The 19,532-nt window shown below is 40.4% G+C and overlaps 1 protein-coding gene across 2 annotated transcripts in view; it reads left to right on the top strand.

Annotated features, from left to right (window-relative positions):
• Positions 1 to 19,532, top strand: part of LOC106091405 (hemicentin-2) — an 844,000-nt gene that overhangs the window by 102,690 nt on the left and 721,778 nt on the right. Inside the window, exon 1 of one of the 2 annotated variants that reach the window (XM_059361550.1) lies at positions 14,716 to 14,769. The exons of the other annotated variant lie outside the window; for it this stretch is intronic. The gene's annotated coding sequence lies outside the window, so the exon portion shown is untranslated. Of the gene's footprint in view, positions 1 to 14,715; positions 14,770 to 19,532 lie in introns of those variants that run through there. 2 annotated transcript variants of the gene reach the window in all.

Here is a 19,532-nt window from a genome sequence, read left to right as displayed (position 1 = left end):
AAACGCGTAAAGCTACCCACTTCAAATTTTGCACAAATACTTCTTATATATGTAGGTCGTTGGGGATTGGAAATGGGCCATATCGGTTCAGATTTGGATATAGCCCCCATATAAACCGATCCCCCGATTTGACTTCTTGAGCCCTTAGAAACCTCAATTTTCATCTGATTTGGCTGAAATTTGGAAGAAAGACTTGCGTTACGATTTCCAACATTCGTGCCAAGTATAATCCGAATCGGCCTATAAACAGATACAGACCACATATAAACCGATCCCCCTGATTTGACACTTCAGCCTTTAGAAGCCTCAATTTTCATTCGATTTTGCTGAAATTTGGATCAAAGGCCCGAGTTATGACTTCCAATATCTATGCCAAGTATTATCCGAATCGGTCTATAAACAGATATAACCTCCATATAAACCGATCCTCGGATTTGACTTCTTAAGCCCTTAGAAGTCTGAATTTTCATCTGATTTGGCTGAAATTTGTAAGAAAGACTTGAGTCACGACTTCCAACATTCGTGCTAAGTATGTTCCGAATCGGTCTATAAACAGATATAGACTTCTTGTAAACCGATCTCCCGATTTGACTTCTTGAGCCCTTAGAAGCCTGAATTTTCATCCGATTTTTCTGAAATTTGGAACAAAGACTTGCAACATCCATGCCTAGTATGATGCGAATCAGTTTATAAACAGATATAGCACCCATATAAACCGATCCTCGGATTTGACTTCTTAAGCCCTTAGAAGTCTGAATTTTCATCCGATTTGGCTGAAATATGGAACAATGACTTGAGTTATAACTGGCAACATCTATGCCCTCATATAAACCGATATCCGGCTTTGATTTCTTGAGCCTATAGAAGCCTCAATTTTCATCCGATTTTGCTGAAATTTGGAACAAAGACTTGAGTTAGGACTTGCAACATCCATGCTAAGTATGATCCGAATCGGTCATAAACACATATAACGCCCACATAAACCGATCCCTAAATTTGATTTCTTGAGCCCATGTAATTTGACTTCTTAAGCCCATGGAAGCTTCAATTTTCATCCGATTTGGCTGAAACTTGGAACAAAGACTTGAGTTATAATTGGCAACAACTATGCCTCTATATAAACCGATCTCCGGATTTGACTTCTTGATCCCTAAGAAGCCTCAATTTCATCCGATTTTGCTGAAATTTGGAACAAAGACTTGAGTTAGGACTTGCGGTGCGAATCGGTCTATAAACAGATATATCGCCCATATCAACTGATCCCCGGATTTGGCCTTAGAAGCCTAAATGACCACCTAATTTGGCTAAAATTTGCCATAAAAACCTATCTTATGACTTACAATATTAGTGGCAAGTTTTATGCGAATCGGTCAATATGATGATATAGGCCACCCTAAGTACCGATTTCTCGATATGACTTCTTGAGACCAAACTATTTCAAATACAAACTCAGCTAGTAAGGGTAAATTTTTAACGGAATCCATGGTGGTGGGTACCCAAGATAGGGCCCGGCCATACTTAGCACGCTCTTCATACCCATCACCGTAGGATAGGGGTAGGGGTAGGATATTTCGGATCGTCGTAAAATTCGAAGACGATTTAACGATGTCCGTATGTCTGTCCGTCCGTCTTTTGTAATCACTCTGCAGGCTTCAAAAATTGAGATATTGAGATGAAATTTTGCACAGATACGTCTTTTTGATACACGCTGGTTAAGCTCTTGAATGGGCCAAATCGGACCATATTTGGATATAGCTGTTATATAGACCGATTTTCTGATAAATGAAATTTGAAACAGTGAGTAGTTTAAGGCTTCCCGACCTAAATATGGATTAGATCGGTCCATATTTGGATTTAGCTGCCATATAGACCGATCTCCCGATAAAGGGTCTGAAGCCCATAAAAGCTTTATTTATTACCAGATTTCGTTGAAATTTGAAACAGTGGATTATTTCTGACCTCCTGACATCTGACCCAAATATGTTTCAAATCGGACTATATTTAGATATAGCTGCCATATAGACCGATCTCCCGATAAAAGATCTAAAGCCCATAAAAGCATTATTTATTAGCTGATATCTAAAACAGTGGGCTATTTTAAGCCTCCCGACATCTGACCCAAATATGGTTCAGATCGGACTATATTTAGATATAGCTGCCATATAGACCGATCTCCCGATAAAAGATCTAAAGCCCATAAAAGCTTTATTTATTAGCTGATATTTAAAACAGTGGGCTATTTTAAGCCTCCCGACATCTGACCCAAATATGGTTCAGATCGGACTATATTTAGATATAGCTGCCATATAGACCGATCTCCCGATAAAGGGTCTGAAGCCCATAAAAGCTATATTTGTTAACCGATTTCGCTGAAATTTGATACAGTGGGTAGATTTACGCCTTTCAACATAGGACCCAATTATGGTTCAGATCGGACTATATTTAGATATAGATGCGATATTGACCGATCTGCCGATGAAGGAACTGAAGCCCACAAAAGCTCTATTTATTACCCGATTTCGTTGAAATTTGAAACAGTGGGTAGTTTTAGGTCTCCCAACCCAAATATGGTTTGTATCGGACAATATTTAGATATCGCTTCCATACAGAACGATCTGCCCATACAGAACGATCTGCCAATTCCGCTGAAATTTGAAATACAAAATTTAACAGTGACTTTTATTTATTAGACCACTCAATGTCCGTGCCGAATTGGGTGCATAAGTTATCCAATTATCACCAGATTGTGGCGAAAGCGGGTTTACTATATGTAACCCGAGTTGGTGGGTATCCAAAGTTCGGCCTGGGCGAACTTAATGTCTTTTTACTTGTTGTTGTTAAAGACTATATCATGATAACCACAGACAGACGGATGGATAGACAAATGGACTAGCGTATGGACTGGCGTATGTACAGTCGGATGGACAGACATGACAAGATCGTTTTAGAATTTATCGACGATGCAGAATATTTTCATATATAGGGTCTGAAATGGATATTTCGATATGTTACAAACGGAATAACAAAATGTGTTCACCCTATCCTATGGTCGAGGGTATAAAAATCTAATTCTAAGTATTTGTTTATCTAGCAATTAACACACCAAAAATGGGTCATGTACTTTACATGCCGCAAGCTAAAAAACAGTGTTTTTTTTTAATGCTTTGTGCATTTTTCTAGCTTTGTAATAACTTGATGTGGGATTAAAAAGGGCAAATACCCCAATATAGACAATCGAATCAAAATATGGATGCTTGCGGTTATTGACAGAGGACGTGGCCAAAAATAAACTTTCTAATTAGCAAAATTTAATCAATAAATTCCCATTAATTAACCAGTTCAACGAACATAAAAGCCAGCAAGACCTCTAAGTACTCTGGCATTTATTTACTTTGAGTTCAAGTTTTTGCCAAGTTATTTTGTATGGTTTTAGCATTGAAATTAAACCAAATTCAACAAAATATTCTAAGAAACGCTTTTGCGATTTTTTTTAGGGTTTTGCAGACTTATGAATTGCTCTTCATTTAGTGCTCTACAGAAATGAAGAGACTCAAAGATCCCACTCAATCGAACAAAGACCTAGAGGCAATGTAAAAAAATATATTTAACTTTGTATTTGTTTCTTGTGTTCATGAACTCAAATTAATTGAGATGACGAGAATGAACTGAATTGTGTTAGCGAGTAAAAAGACCATTTTTGTTTTGCTCCTTTGGACTTAAAAAACAGTCATACATTGTTTTGGGGAATAATTTGATTGCATTCATCTGTCATTGGCGTCAAGTTGGTGGGGCAGGGGGTCTACATGTCTTTATGAACTGGTTTGAGCCAAGTGTAGCCATTATAGAAGGGGTCAATTTCTTATAAATTTTTTTATATGAAAGCTAGATCTATTGTTTTCCTCTCTGGGTTGTATTTGTTGTCGATGTTGAAGGCCAATACGACGTTGGGGAGGTTGGATGCCAAGTAGTGGTTCTAAGTGGCTTTTAAGTCTATTCCACTCTTGGTTCCTGATGCCTTTTAGGGGCTCGAAAAGTCAAATAGAAAGATCGTTCTCAAAGGTTGGTTGCCCAAAAAGTAATTGCGGATTTTTCATATAGTCGGCGTTGACAAATTTTTTCACAGCTTGAGACTCTGTAATTGCATTCTTTCTTCTGTCAGTTATCAGCTGTTACTTTTAGCTTGCTTTAGAAAAAAAGTGTAAAAAAAAGTATTCAGCCCCCCACCCGTTGTTGACATTTGCGATACGTAGAACGTTTACCTCAACGAACTTGCCTGATATTTCGCTGGCACCAAATCTTCAGCCACATTGTTCATTACAAATACGCCTGAGGTCAATGCCGAGCTGACTGTGTTGGTCGACCTTCGAGTGCTCCAAAAAACTTGGCGCCAAATTTGTCAGCTCTTACACATTCTCCCCACTTGCCTTAGCAATTTGCGATAGCGTCAGAAGTAGAAACAAGGTCCTCAAGTCACTTTCCGGCAGCTATTGGGGTCCAGAGAAAGAAATCTTGTTGACCACGTGCAAAGCAATTGATTGGTCTGTGGTAAGTTTTGTAGCGCCAGTGTGGTCTCGTCAATACTGTGACACACAGTGGAATAATACTCAGATCTGCTGCCCTCCGAGCTGTCTCCTCAGTTCTTATGTGGAGAAAAAGATTCTACCAGTGCGAAGTCATAACTAGGTTGCCCAAAAAGTAATTGCGGTTTTTTCATATAGTCGGCGTTGACAAATTTTTTCACAGCTTGTGACTCTGTATTTGCATTCTTTCTTCTGTCAGTTATCAGCTGTTACTTTTAGCTTGCTTTAGAAAAAAAAGTGTACAAAAAGTATATTTGATTAAAGTTCATTCTAAGCCTTATTAAAAATGCATTTATTTTCTTTTAAAAAATCCGCAATTACTTTTTGGGCAACCCAATACATGCTGTGTAAGCATTACCCTTTGGGCTGTTATCGCAGAGACTATTCAAATCATCATCTTGTGGATAGATATCCACCGCCCAGAAGCCTTAAGGTAGACCTACATGATCTAGAGAGTACGGTTCAGCGCTACAAGAGAGAACTTCTCGGTCAAGCGGCATATCAAGCGGGTCGAGACAACATTCATGCAGACACGGTAGAAAATGCGGTAAATAGCTACCGTGTGAATGTAGACCTTGGAGAACGACCTCCCTCCCATTGAACCTGAAGAAATTAACCTCCCCCGGTAAACCAGAGTAGTTCTGGCTCAATTACGTTCCGGCAGATGGAGCCGCCTCAGCTCCTACAGAGCAATGATTGATGCCGACGTGCAATATTGTGACCAGGGACCACATGATACACGTCACCTGCTTAACTGCCCAGCCAGACCCACTCGACTCAGACCCAGATACCTCTGGACGCACCCCATCTTAGTCGCATAGTTCCTGGATCTTGACACTCAACAGAATCAAGCAGACGAAAGATAGAACACAACAAACTGCTACAACAACAACAACATGATCCCAATTGCACTTACATGTAGCTCCCATATATACCTATCATCCGATATGTAAATTTAGGGGTGTGAATGCACAATTTCAGTCCAATCGTTACAAAATTTAGCATGAGATGTTTTATTTGACGTCCCAATATGTGTGCGAAGTTACATCACAATAGGTCCTGCTTTACATACAGATGAATCTGCACCACCACGAATTCGCTTCGGTAGCTCTTCTGTCGAAATTTTTGATTCAAGAACCTTATGTTGTTAGAAATACGGTTTTTGGGTTAGGCAATAGGAATACTTACTAACTTCAATTGGTTATGACAGATCATTTAGATCTTGGTAGATTAGCATTTCAGGCGCCTCGATATTCTGCGCTCATTCTAAAATCTTTGACACCAAGTTTGGAGGTGTATCCCACCACATGATCATTACATTGGGATTTTGGTCTTCCCGTATACCGCCTTCAAAAGACTTATTTGCTGGAGCTTCTTCATCCATTCGGACAAAATTACCTAACTAACGCAGTCGTTGTTTTTAGATATGTGTAACTATGCTATCGTCCTCATACAGCTCTTGGTCCATACAATGCCTATATTCTCCATTAACGCAAACTGGTCCATATATTTTACGAAGAATCTTTTTCTCAAATACTCCAAGTACTGCCTCGTCTGCTTTCACAATTACCCAAGCCTTAGAACCATATAACAACACAGAAAGTATCAGTGTCTTGTATAGTGTAATCTTCGTCTGTCGAGAGGTGGCTTATTTAATCCAAAGTAGCCAGTACTATTCTTCGCTTTATTTCAAAACTGGTGCCATTCGTATCGGTTACGGCGGTGCCGGGTTAGATCAAGTTGCTGACTATCACAAAGTAGTGGTTGCCAACCTTCTCCATTTTCTTAATCTGATCAGTTGTACAAGACATTTTGGGAGTTGATACCATTAATTTTGTCTTATCTCCATTTACTGCCAGACCCATTTTCATCGATTATCTTTCGATTCTTTCAAAGGCTGCCATTACTACTTCCGGTGACCGATCTATGATATCAATGTCATCGTCATAGACGAATAGCACTTGTTGTCTTGTGAGTAGTGTGCCATATCTATTCACATCTGCATCCCGCTTAATCTTCTCCAGCAGGATATTAGAGAGATCACAGTATAATCTGTTTTCTTGTCAGAAACCTCGTTTAGTATTAAATGGTCCGGAAAGATTCTTTCCTATTCTTACCGAAGAACGTGTATCAGTAAGTGTCATCCTGCAGAGTCATATTAATTTTGAAGGGATAGCAAACTCAGACATGGCTTGAAAAATCTTTGAATCTATAGGGCTGTCGAAATCGGCTTTGTAGTCAACAAAGAGATGGTGGGTGCTGTTTTGTCCTTCTCGGGTCTTTTCCACGATTTGACGCAGCGTGAATATCTGGTCTATGGTGGATTCACAAGTTCTAAAGCAGCATTAATAAGGCTCAATTATCTCATTGACTTTAGGTTTTAGTCTTTCACAAAGTACGCTCGAGAGTATCTTGTAGGCGATGAGGAGGAGACTTATTAATCTGTAGTTGGCACATTCCGTCTTGTCTTCCTTCTCGGGTACGGAACATAGTAGGCTGAGGTTCCAATCATCGGGCATGCGGTTTTCTAACGAGGTTGCGCAGACAAGCTGATGCATACGCCCAACAGCGTGTCTTGTCAATAATTTTTCACAAGACAACATTGAAGCATTTATTCGTGAGATACCGTCCGAAAAGTTGGAAGGAGCCAAGCAATTTAGCTTTTATACTAAAATACCAGAATTTCTTCCACATTTTTAGATAAACATTTAAAAACTTTTTAATTTAAGTTCATAGTGTTTCAAGTTACAAGTGTGCTATACTGATATGCAACAGCTATGAATTGAAAAACAATCAGAAGCCCTCTTAAGCGGGCTACCACTGTTCTACACAAAGGTAACATAAGCCAGTCTAAACTCATGAGCTACTTTCACAATTTGACATGAAATTGTTGTTGCTTGCAAAATAAAGCACAGCATGAAAATAACGAATATAATTTTCATTGTAAAAGTTTAAGCTACAACATCTTGTCATAAATATTGACTGGGATGATGCACACGAGAGGGGGTGGTGCGACAAAGACGAGCACATAAGACATGCCAAAGAAAAATAAAACAAAAAACAAAACAAAACAAAAATGAAAGAAAATCCACTTATAAAACACCAACAAATTGAAGATACTTAAACATTTAATTTTCATTTTAACGGTAGGTGGGATGTGGCAAGCAGCGAAAAAAAACAGAGCGCAACAAAATTTTGCTTTAAAAAAATAAGAAAAGTTAAAGCTTCTCCCCATAACCAAAGGAAGTTGTAAAGTTAAACTAAATACGTGAATATCAAGCGCTGATAAGAAGTCTTTGGACTAGAGAAGACGAGACTTTAGCAGCCATTGGCCTCAGTACTGTAAGGCACAGTGGTGGTCATGGAAGAATGAAAACTTTTATATTAGGTTGCCCAAAAAGTAATTGCGGATTTTTCATATAGTCGGCGTTGACAAATTTTTTCACAGCTTGTGACTTTGTAATTGCATTCTTTCTTCTGTCAATTATCAGCTGTTACTTTTAGCTTGCTTTAGAAAAAAGTGTAAAAAAAAGTATATTTGATTAAAGTTCATTCTAAGTTTTATTAAAAATGCATTTACTTTCTTTTAAAAAATCCGCAATTACTTTTTGGGCAACCCAATATATTGAAACAAGTAAGAGCGTGCTAGTTTGGGCAGGCCGAATCTTATATACCCACCACCCTGAATAGCATTTGTCGAGTTATTTGCGCGGTATCTCTTTTTAGGCTAACAAAGAATAATGGATAAGAATTGCTATGCTATTGGAGATATATCAAGTTATAGTCCGATTCGTACCATAAATGAACTGAATGTTGAAGACCATTGTAGAAGTCAATGGGTTATATTTCAGTCCATTCAGTTAAGAATTGCCCCCTTGTAGGGGCTCAAGAAGCATAATCGGGAGATCGGTTTATGTGGGAGCAACGGTTTATGTGGGAAGGCGTTGTATAAATTTTCAACAAAATCGGATAAGAATTGCGTCTTCTAGAGGTTTAAGAAGTCAAGGTCCCAGATCAGTTTATATGGCAGCTACAACAGGTTATGTACCGATTTGATCCATATTTATCGCACTTGCTAGAAGTCATAACAAAATACTTCATGCTAAATTTCAGCCAAATCGGATAAGAATTGGGCCCTCTATTGGCTCAAGAAGTCAATATCCAAGATCGGTTTATATGGCATCTATATCAGGGACCATACTTAGCACAGTTGTTGGAAGTCATTTTAAAACACTTCATGCCAAATTTCAGCCAAATTTCAGCCAAATCGGATGAGAATTGCGACCTCTAGTGACTCAAGAAATCAAGATCCAAAATAGGTTTATATGGCCGCAATGTCCGATTATGAACCGATTTGAACTGTACTCAGCACAGTTATTGAAAGTGATGCCAAAATACCACGTGCAAAATTTCTATCAAATCGGATAAGAATTGCGCCCTCTATTGGCTCAAGATGTCAAGATCAAAGATCGATTTGTATGGCCGGTTATGGACTGATTTCAACCATACTTAGCACAGTTATTGGAAGTGGTATCGAAACACCTTACGCAAAATTTCAGCAAAATAGGATGAGAATTGCTCCCTCTAGTGGCTCAAAAAGTCAAGATCCATGATAGGTTTATATGGCAGCTATATTAGGTTATGAGCGGGTTTGAACCATACCTAGCACATTTGTTGAAAGTGGTACCAAAGCATTTTATGCAAAATTTCAACCAAATCGGGTAAGAATTGCGCCATCTTTAGGCTAAGGAAGTCAAGACCCAAGATCGGTTTATATGATAGCTATATCAAAATATGGGCCGATTTGGCCCATTTACAATCCCAACCGACCTACGCTAGTAAAATATATTTGTGCGGAATTTCAAGCTCTTAGCTTTACTCCTTCGAAATTTAGAGTGCTTTCGACAGACGGACGGATGGACAGGCAGACAGACGGACAGACATGGCTAGATCAACTTAAAATGTCATGACGATCAAGAATATTTATACTTTATGGGGTCTAAGACGCATATTTCGAGGTGTTGCAAGCGGAATGACGAAATTAGTATTCTTTGGTGGAGGGTATAATAAAATATGATTGGCGCGGCCGACCTTTAAACATCCTTGATGATCGAGTAGATAATTTTAACAGGATTTAATAGCATTTATAAGATTATAACGTTTGAATCAGACCTAAAAAGTTGGTTTAATCAGAAATACAGAGATGCTGTCAGATCGAAAGTGGTGTCATTCAGGAACTGGCACATAGATAAGAATGCCAATACCGAATTGCTGCGCAAATAGGCAAGATCTTCGTCTGCCAGAATGCTTAGGTGTGAGAAGTTTATTTACGTACAGCGCTTACGTACTAAGCTCCTTGCTTCTACAAGAGGAAGTAGTTTGTAAAAAGGGTAAAGGATAGCTTTTCATTTATTCCAACTCTAGTTAAGGATGATCAAACTTACACCGACCCGATTGATAAGGCTAACCTGTTGGCTGACATATTTCCAGGGAACTCTGTCGGATAGCAATTAACTACTCCCCTTAATCGAATATGTATTAAGCAACATGCCTCACATATTTTTTCAAACTCGTGGAATTAAAAGGGTTCTTCAGAATCTCGACATAAAGGTTGCTTTGGAAGGTTGCGATCGTTCAGCCAATACCTAAGAAGTTTGAGACGAACCACCCTGCGAATTATCGGCCAATTGCGATATGCTGCGCTCTCTCTAAGGTTATGGTTATGAAGGCCATGGTTAATCACTATTTTATAAGGTATTTAAAGTCTAATGGGCTTCTTAGCTACCAATAGTATGGGTTCCGCAGAAATCGCTCTACGGGCGCTGACCTCATGGCGGTGATCTCAACCAGTTTGGTGAGAGTAAGGCTGTGTCTCTGGATATCTCCAGGCATTTGATAGAGTAGGCGAGGTGCACTACTACCAACGATTGTCGCATTTGGTATCGGTAATGGTAATGGTCAGTGAATCCATCTACAACGACTCGTATAGAGCGAGTCGTTGTATTGGGTTGCCCAAAATATAATTGCGGATTTTTCATATAGTCGGCGTTGACAAATTTTTTCACAGCTTGTGTCTCTGTAATTGCATTCTTTCTTCTGTCAGTTATCAGCTGTTACTTTTAGCTTGCTTTAGAAAAAAGTGTAAAAAAAGTATATTTGATTAAAGTCCATTCTAAGTTTTATTAAAAATGCATTTACTTTCTTTTAAAAAATCCGCAATTACTTTTTGGGCAACCCAATAGATGGGTTCTCATCCAATGAGCATATATTGACCGGCGTACCTCAGGATTCTGTCATTTTTCATCCTTTAAATACCCACCACCGTAGGATAGGGGGTATATACATTTAGTCATTCCGTCATTCATTGCAACACATCGAAATATCAATTTTCGACCCTACAATATATATATAACGATGTCCGTGTGTCTGTCCGTCCGTCTGTTGTAAACACTCTATAGCCTTAAAAAATTGAGATATTGAGCTGGAATTTGGCACAGATACGTCCTTTTTATGCACGCTGGTTAAGTTCTTGAACGGGCCAAATCGGACCATATTTGGATATAGCTGCTATATGGACCGATTTTCCGATAAAGGGTCTATGGGCATTAGTATCTGTGCCAAATTCCAGCTCAATATCTCAATTTTTTAAGGCTATAGAGTGTTTACAACAGACGGACGGACAGACACACGGACATCGTTATATATATGCTTTATTTTTCATCTGATTTCGTTGAAATTTATGGCAGTGAGTAGTTTTACTCCTCCTAACATAGGACTCAAATATGGTTCAGATCGGACTATATTAAGATACAGCTGCCATATATACCGATCTTCCGATTAAGCCCACAAAAGCTTTATTTTTTAACCGATGTCGCTGAAACTTGAAACAGAGGGTTACCTTAAACCTCCTGATATCTGACCTAAATGTGGATCAAATCGGACTATATTTAGGTATAGCTGCCATATAGACCGATCTCTTGATAAAGGGTCAAAGGCCCATAAAAGCTTTATTTTTTACCGATTTCGCTAAAATTTGAAATATTGAGTAGTTTTACGGCTCGTAACAAAGGACCCAAATGTGGTTCGGATCGGACTATATTTAGATATAGCTGCCATATAGACCGATCTGCCTATAAAGGGTCTAAAGCCCATAAAAGCTTAATTTTTTTACCGATTTCGCTAAAATTTGAAACGATGAATATTTGTTCGACTCCTAACATAGGACCCAAATATGGTTCAGATCGGACCATATTTAGATATAGCTGTCATATAGACCGATCTGCCTATAAAGGGTCTAAAGCCCATTAAACCTCTATTTAGTACCCGATTTCGCTGAAATTTGAAACAGTGGGTAGTCGTAGTTCTCCCGACATCAGTCCCAAATATGGTTCGGATCGGTTTATTCTTTAAAAATAGCTGCCATGCAGACCGATATCCCGATAAAGGGTCTGTAGCGAATAAAAGCTTTATTTTTTTAATCTGATTTCGCTGAAATGTGAAACATTAAGTAGTTTATTAGGCCACCCGCCATCGGACCCACTTATGATAAAGATCCGACTGTATTTAGATATAGCTGTATTGAAATTTGAAATAAATTATTGAACAGTATCTTATTAGACCACTCAATATTCGTATCGAATTTGGGTGCATAAGTTATCCAATTTTCACCTAATTGTGACGAAAGGGGGTTTTCATATATACCCGAGGTGGTGGGTATCCAAAGTTCGGCCCGACCGAACGCCTTTTTGTTTGTTTTATTTTCATCAACGATCTGTTGAGTCAGATATCGAATCCGATCTACTCATTTGCGGATGACAGTAATCTCTGTCATTCGTGCTCATTTGACCATAAGCCGAGTTTTCGAGAGATTGAGGACAGGAGGCGGATTATGGACAATACATTCTGCCAGGATTTGCTGGCCATTTCTGAGTGGGGTCGAATGAATCGAGTTGATTTTAATGCACGGAAGACTCAGTCTTGCTTGTTGTCACACAAATGATTCGTTGACCTATTACGATCATCTCTGTCATCCGTCCGTCCATCCGTCCGTCCGTCCATCCGTCCGTCCTTCTGTCCGTCCATCCGTCCGTCCATCCGTCCGTCCATCCGTCCGTCCATCCGTCCGTCCATCCGTCCGTCCATCCGTCCGTCCATCCGTCCGTCCATCCGTCCGTCCATCCGTCCGTCCATCCGTCCGTCCATCCGTCCGTCCATCCGTCCGTCCATCCGTCCGTCCATCCGTCCGTCCATCCGTCCGTCCATCCGTCCGTCCGTCCATCCGTCCGTCCATCCGTCCATCCGTCCGTCCATCCGTCCGTCCATCCGTCCATCCATCCGTCCGTCCGTCCATCCGTCCATCCGTCCATCCGTCCGTCCGTCCATCCGTCCGTCCATCCATTCGTCCGTCCATCTGTCCGTCCATCCGTCCGTCCATCCGTCCGTCCATCCGTCCGTCCATCCGTCCGTCCATCCGTCCGTCCATCCGTCCGTCCATCCGTCCGTCCATCCGTCCGTCCATCCGTCCGTCCATCCGTCCGTCCATCCGTCCGTCCATCCGTCCGTCCATCCGTCCGTCCATCCGTCCGTCCATCCGTCCGTCCATCCGTCCGTCCATCCGTCCGTCCATCCGTCCGTCCATCCGTCCGTCCATCCGTCCGTCCATCCGTCCGTCCATCCGTCCGTCCATCCGTCCGTCCATCCGTCCGTCCATCCGTCCGTCCATCCGTCCGTCCATCCGTCCGTCCATCCGTCCGTCCATCCGTCCGTCCATCCGTCCGTCCATCCGTCCATCCGTCCGTCCATCCGTCCGTCCATCCATCCGTCCATCCGTCCGTCCATCCGTCCGTCCATCCGTCCGTCCATCCGTCCGTCCATCCGTCCGTCCATCCGTCCGTCCATCCGTCCGTCCATCCGTCCGTCCATCCGTCCGTCCATCCGTCCGTCCATCCGTCCGTCCATCCGTCCGTCCATCCGTCCGTCCATCCGTCCGTCCATCCGTCCGTCCATCCGTCCGTCCATCCGTCCGTCCATCCGTCCGTCCATCCGTCCGTCCATCCGTCCGTCCATCCCTTCGTCCGTCCGTCTGTCTATCGAAAGCACGCTAACTTTCGAAGGTGTAAGGCAAGCCGCTTGAAATTTTCCACAAATACTTTTTATTAGTGTATTGTAGATCGGTTGGGATTGTAAATGGGCCAAATCGGTCCATGTTGTGATGTAGCTGCCATATAATCTAGAGGGCGCAATTCTCGTTCGATTTGACTGAAATTTTGCATGTGGTGTTTTGGTATCACTTCCAACAACTTCACTAAGTACGGTTCAAATCGGTCCATATTTTTATATAGCTGCCATATAAACCGGTCTTGGGTATGGACTTTTTGAGCGTCTAGAGGGCGCAATTCTCATTGTACGTAGTGTTTTGATATCACTTCCAACAACTGTGTTAAGTATGATTCAAATCGGTTCATAATCTGGTATAGCTGCATTTTAAACCGATCTTGGACCTTGATTTCTTGAGCCGCTGGAGGGCGCAATTCTCATCCGATTTGGCTGAAATTTTGCATGAGGTGTTCTGTTATGACTTCCAATAACTGTGCTTAGTATGGCGCTAATCAGTACATAACTTGATATAGCTGTCATATAAACCGAACTTGGGTCCTGACTTCTTGAGCCTCTAGAGGGCGCAATTCTCATCCGATTTGGCAGAAATTTTGTACGATGGATCCTCTCATGACCATCAACAAACGTGTTTATTATGGTCTGAATCGGTCTATAGCCCGATACAGATCCCATATAAATCGTTCTCTCTATTTTGCTTCTTGAGCCCGTACAAGGCGCAATTCTTATCCGAATTAACTGAAATATTATACAATGACTTCTACCATGTTCAGGACTCATTTATGGTCCGAATAGGACTATAACTTGATATCGCTCTAATAGCAGAGTAAATCTTTTCTTATATTGTTTTTTACCTAAGAAGAGATGCCGGGAAAAGAACTCGACAAATGCGATCCATGGTGGAGGTTATATAAGATTCGGCCCGGCCGAACTTAGCACGCTTTTACATGTTTCTCATTTCTATGAAATTTTATATAAAACAAAATTCCAATAAATATTTTTTTTTTTTTAATTTCAGGTAAATACAAAATGTTTATCCAATGATTTAGTAGTGGCTTTTTCCATGGACAAAATGGTAAGAAATTAACCAACAAAAAACATAATTGCAATAAAAGTCTTATACAGTTTTAATTGCTGACACCACTGTGCTCTGCAAGTTTTGTACGTGTGGGTATGTAGTAAGGCTGCGACAAGCAGCAAAGATGATACTTCAATTTGTTGTTAAACAAACTTTGCATAATAATTTTATAATTTTTTTCTTCGTACTTTATTCTTGGCTTACAAGTCAATGTGTTAAGAAATTGAGCTGTTGTATCATCCCAAGTAGCAGCTACAGCAATAGCAGCAACCTCATTAGCTCTAACAAGCGGCAACATATAACAAGAGAAACAAAAGTAATGCATACCATATACATCTACAATATATATATATATATATATATATATATATATATATATATATACTCGCATAAACATAAAACAAAAGCATAAAACAACAAAAGAACACAAACAATTTCAATTTAACTTTCATGTGTATTTTTCATATTTTACAGGACATTTAACTGCAGGCTATTGCGTTTATTTGCCCGTGTGTCGATTTAGATACTCGGTGCATACTCTGAAGTTTTAAACATTTTGTAATTATTTGTGTCTGCGTGATGTGTGTGTGTGTGTGTGTGTGTGTGTATGCGTGAGCGTGTGTTTTATGTTTGAAGAGTAATACGTGTTTGAATAGGATTGGTATGTACAAATGAAAGGATGTACAAAATTTTAAACATTAAGATTTTTTATATTGTGTAAAATAATTGTAGAAAATTTAAACTCAATACCAAAGTTTTTAGGCAAGAAAGAAAATTGACAACTATTTAGGTGTTATGTTCAACCAAATCGAAAGCTGGCCCAGTGTACTTTGCTATAGCCAAAAAACTTTCATTTGAATCCCATAGCTTCCCGTTTGGTATATTTGTCAAGTGGGGATATAATTTTGGGCGAGGCGACTCCCGAGGATTGACCCAATTTTTATACCCACCACCGAAGGATGGGGGTATATTCATTTTGTCATTCCGTTTGCAACACATCGAAATATCCATTTCCGACCCTATAAAGTATATATATATTCTTGATCAGCGTAAAAATCTAAGACGATCTAGCCATGTCCGTCCGTCTGTCCGTCTGTCTGTTGAAATCACGCTACAGTCTTTAAAAATAGAGATATTGAGCTGAAATTTTGCACAGATTCTTTTTTTGTCCATAAGCAGGTTAAGTTCGAAGATGGGCTATATCGGACTATATCTTGATATAGCCCCCATATAGACCGATCCGCCGATTTAGGGTCTTAGGCCCATAAAAGCCACATTTATTATGCGATTTTGTTGATATTTGGGACCGTGAGTTTTGTTAGGCCCTTCGACATCCTTTGTCAATTTGGCTCAGATCGGTCCAGATTTGGATAAAGCTGCCATATAGACCGATCATCCGATTTAGGGTCTAAGGCCCATAAAAGCCACATTTATGGTCCGATTTCGCTGAAATTTGGGACAGTGAGTTGTCTTAGGCCCTTTGACATGTCTCTTTAATTTGGTCCAGATCGGTTCAGATTTGGATATATCTGCCATATAGACCGATCCTCCGGTTTAGGGTCTTAGGCCCACAAAAGCCACATTTATTATCCGATTTTGATGAAATTCGGGGCAGTGAATTGTATAAGGCCCATCGACATCCTTCGTTAAATTGGCCCAGATCGGTCCAGATTTGGATATAGCTGCCATAAAGATCGATCTTCCGATTTATGGTGTAAGGCCCATAATTGCCACATTCATTATCCGATTTTGCTGAAATTTGGGACAGTGAGTTGTTTCTTCAATTGGTCCTTTCTTCAATTTGGTCCAGATCGGTTCAAATTTGGATATAGCTGCCATATAGACCGATTTCTTGATTTATGGTTTTGGGCCAATAAAATGCTCATGTCCCCGAAATTTGGAACAGTAAGTTAAGTTAAGCCCCTTGACATACTTCTGCAATATCGCACAGATCGGTCCAGATTTGGATATAGCTGCCATATAGACCGATATCTAGGTTTTAGGTTTTGGGGCCATAAAAGACGCATTTATTGTCCGATGTCGCTGAAATTTGAGACAGTGAGTTTGGTTAGGCTCTTCGACGTCCTTCTTCAATTTTGCCCAGATCGGTCCAGATTTGAATATAGCTGCCATGTAGACCGATATCTCGATTTAAAGTATTGGCCCCATAAAAGGCGCATTTATAATCCGATTTCTCTGAAATTTGACACAGTGACTTATGTTCGGCTTTTCGACATCCGTGTCGTATATAGTTCAGATCGGTATGAGGTATATGAGTATAAGTTATGAAATTTTCACCTAATTTTGATGAAAGGTGGTTTACATATATACCCGAGGTGGTGGGTATCCAAAGTTCGGCCCGGCCGAACTTAACGCCTTTTTACTTGTTTTATATAATTTTCGTAATCTATTCTCAAATGCTTGTCAGTTGAGTCCCATCTTGTCCCGAGCGACGTATATATCCATTTGGTGCATAATTTTGGGGCGGGGCGACCCGCCTGGGAATAGGTCCACTCAAGCACCTTGCGTTTGAATCATATATAGTCCCAATCGGCATACATGCCTGTTATACCAAGTTTGAACTGCACTCTTTAATACCTTTCATTTGAAGACGTTGCAACATTTCGTCCAAATATTTTCGCCCAAAACGACAAATGTCATATCGCCCAAACAATGTCACAAAGCCCCAAAACGATTTTTATACCCTACAACACTTCTGTGGTACAGGATATTATAACTTAATGCATTTGTATGTAACTCCCAGAAGGAAGAAAGATAGACCCATTGATAAACATACTGATCGACTCAGAAACACTTTCTGATTCGATTTAGCTATGTCCGTCTGTCCATAATAATTGGTGTACAAACTACAGGTCGCAATTTTCTTTCGATCGTCTTAAAATTTAGTGTTTTTCGGCCTAGAGACGAAGCCTATTGAAATTGAAAAAAATCGGGTCAAATTAAGATATAGCTCCTATATATATGTTCGTCCGATTTGGACTAATATTGCAATAATGGGCTTATTTGTTATCCGATTCTATCGAAATTTGACAGAAGGGATTTTCTCTTAGGTTAGGTTAGGTTGAAAAGTGGTGGCGGATATTGATCCGCCCCATGCCACTATGCACATACAACCAAGCCAGTAACCGGTTTGTTGTGCGCTATAAAAACTAACGAATATCAAGCAAAAAGGCGTTAAGTTCGGCCGGGCCTACCACCCCGGGTATATATATAAACCACCTTTTGTCAAAATCCGGTGAGAAATGCATACCTTATGCCCCATAGCAGCTATATCGAAATATGTTCCGATTTGGTGCATAATGACCCCGTGGTGAAAATAGGGTACTAAATTTTTTGATATCTGAAGGGAAGGCGGACCCTCCCCCTTACCCTAATTTTCCGAAACGCCAGATCGCGGAGATGGGTAGTGCGATTTTAGCGAAATTTTGTGTGCTCTCACATAGTACCCTAAAAATAAAAATTTTGTTTCAAAATTTCGGATGGGGTACCTAGGGGGGCTGCCCCACCCTAAATTCTACCAAACAGATATTTAGACAAATCTCGGCAATATGGGACTCAAATGAAAGGTATTTAGGATAAGAAAACGTATCTGATATCCATTTGTCGAACCAAGTGCTAGGGGGACCACCCCAAGCCCCAAAACACCCCTAAATCGGACATATTTACCGGCCATGACAATATGGGACTCAAATGAAAGGTATTTGCGAGTAGAATACGAATCTGATATCCAAATGTGGGACCATGTTTCTGGGGGTCCACCCCTTCCCCAAAACACCCCCAAACAGGACTTATTTAGTGACCATGGGAATATGGGTCTTAAATAAAAGGTATTTGAGTTTAGAATTAGAATCTGATATCCAAATATAAGACCAAGTGTTTGGGGGGCAGCCTCTCCCCTAAAACCTCCTCCAAAAGGGGACAAATTTACGACCATAGCCATATGGGGCTCAAATGAAAGGTCTTTGAGAGTAAAGCACGAATCTGATATCAATATTTGGGAAAAGTGTCTATGGGGCCACACCACCTCCACAACAGCACCCAAATAGGAAGTATTTGCTGACTTTTGCAGTATGAGGCTCAAATAAGAGGGTTTTTAGTAGCTGAGTAGCCGCCCATCCCCCAAAATATGGAAATATGGGGCTCAAATTAAAGGTGTTTGGAGTAGACCACGTATCTGTTATCAACATTAGGGACCAACTGTCTAGGGGACATCCCACCACCATAACAACCCACAAATAGGACGTATTTGCAAAGACAATTTGGGTCGTAAAGAGAGTGGAACTAAATATTTATAGTTTTTAGGGCCAATACCCCAAACCGGACATATTTGCTGACTTTTGCAATAAGGAGTTTAAATGAGATTTGAAAACGAATTTGATATCCAATTTTAAGGCCAATGGCAATATGGGGTTCAAGAAAATGATATATGGATGTATGAGAATAGATCATGTTGCTGATATATTTTCCGGGCTTAGTGTTTGGGCGACCACTCCAATCCCCAAAATACCCTAAATCGGGCATATTTACCGACCATGACAATGTGGGTCCAAATAAAAAGTAAGAATTGATTCTCATTTTCGGAACCAATTTCCTGGGGGTCTACCCCTTTCCCAAAATACCCCACACACAGCAATTTTTTAGTGACCATCGCAATATCGGGCTCAAATAAAGGTATTTAGGAGTAGAATACGAATTTGATATCCAAATGATAACCTATTTTGGGGCCATGTGTTTGGGGG

Source organism: Stomoxys calcitrans, chromosome 2 (assembly GCF_963082655.1).
Source record: "Stomoxys calcitrans chromosome 2, idStoCalc2.1, whole genome shotgun sequence".
In the NCBI taxonomy this organism is placed as follows: domain Eukaryota; kingdom Metazoa; phylum Arthropoda; class Insecta; order Diptera; family Muscidae; genus Stomoxys; species Stomoxys calcitrans.
Note: the sequence above shows the minus strand (reverse complement) of the source record. Positions and strands in the feature narration are given on the sequence as shown.